Source organism: Phocoena sinus, chromosome 10 (genome assembly GCF_008692025.1).
Source record: "Phocoena sinus isolate mPhoSin1 chromosome 10, mPhoSin1.pri, whole genome shotgun sequence".
NCBI lineage: Eukaryota > Metazoa > Chordata > Mammalia > Artiodactyla > Phocoenidae > Phocoena > Phocoena sinus.
Window position 1 is genome coordinate 74,261,840 of NC_045772.1, and position 1,677 is coordinate 74,263,516.

The 1,677-nt window shown below is 38.6% G+C and overlaps 1 non-coding gene across 1 annotated transcript; it reads right to left on the minus strand.

The window, feature by feature from the left end:
* Positions 1-1,078: 1,078 nt before the first annotated feature.
* LOC116761471 lies at positions 1,079-1,183 on the minus strand. The gene has a single exon (XR_004352035.1). It is a non-coding gene; the product is annotated as a U6 spliceosomal RNA (small nuclear RNA).
* Between the last annotated feature and the right edge of the window lie 494 nt (positions 1,184-1,677).

Here is a 1,677-nt window from a genome sequence, read left to right on the forward strand (position 1 = left end):
TTTGGAATCCTCACATACTGAATACCCAGGGGCATTTTTTTCCAAATGGGCTATCAGATGGGGAACAATGGAGAAAAATGAAAATTGAAGCCTATTGAAAGACTGTTTCCTGTGACTCACCTTCCACGCTTTACTTTCCCAAGTGTGGACCCGGCTCTGCCTTAAAAAAAAAAAATCAGTCCCAGCCTGGACTACGCAGTTATTTGCCAGCTGCTGTCATCTAATGGTGATATGTAGTAATGCAGGATGAAGTAAAGACCTGGGGTGATTTTCTGTTCCCTGGAATATGGGTAGACTTAAGACCTACTGATTATATGATGTCATTTTAAGGGTGATAAGAAAGCTGCAAACTCCCTAAACACCATTTGTACCTACTAATTGGTGCCAGGTAGATCAACATTGGGCTTTGATTTTCTAGCTCTGCATTTTGAGCCCATTATCTTTGGGAAGAATAACCCTGTGTCAATGGGATGCTAACATATCCCCTAGGGGCTCATATCAGCTGAAGACAGTAAGTTTCCTTCATGGCAGATGCTAGAGTAGGATCAATACCCAGCAATTCCTGAGGAAACAACCTCAACAGTCCCACATGTCACCAATATATTTTTCCTCTCTCTACTTTGGACAAATAATGTCACCTGCTATATCAGTAAACAAAGGATGTCATGACCATGAAGACATCAGCCCCTGAAGCTGCCCTGACAGCACTACATGGGCACCTACTATGTGCTAAGGACTTTGTGTATACCATCTCTAATCCTCAAAACAATTTTTATTCCACTTTAGTATGAAGACTCCAAAAACTCCGATTAAATGCATTGACTACAAACACAGTGTGTTATGTTGCATAGCTGTTATTTAACTTAGTTATGTTTATTTTACTAAAGAAGCCTGTCAGTTTCCTGCATTTAATGTCATTAATTGGGGGAAGGGGATCCAATTGCTCCCCTCACCCAACTTACCCAATTTTTTTCTTTTATTGAAGTCTAGTTCATTTACAATGTTGTGTTAGCTTAAGGTGTACAGCAAAGTGATTCAGTTATACATATGTATATATATCTATTATTTTTCAGATTCTAAAAATATGGAACACTTCATGAACGTGCGTGTCATCTTTGCTCAGGGGCCATGCTAATCTTTTCTGTACTGTTCCAATTCCAGTATGTGTGTTGCCGAAGCGAGCCTCCAACATATGTTCTTTCAATTAAACCTATCCCTTCTAAAAGAAACTCAAATACTATTTCCTCTCAGCTTAATGCTGATGTCTGGGTAGATCAGATATTTTCTTCAGATGATACTCTATGTCTTTTGTGGGGATCTTGCCCACTTTCCATGGGGAAAAAAGTGAAAGCTTGGCTCCTGTTTGAGTCCAGAGTGGGATAAGTACCTTAGTTTAGACTAGTATAAGACATAAATTAATATATTACATATATTATCTTGCCATAACCAAAGATTTCCAGTTTTCTCCTGGCTGAAATTCTTTAAAGTCAAATCCTTTTAAAGTGAAGTCCTTTGGTTCCCCTTTGAGATGTGACTTCTACTGCAGATGTCCTCGAGAATGGGAATACATTGTCATAGCTGTAGTGTCAATTTTGTTTAAATCTAAAAACTAACAGCTCTTTATTTGACAAAAGGTTTGATTTTGGGTTGATCAATGGGGCAAAATGCTAGACATGG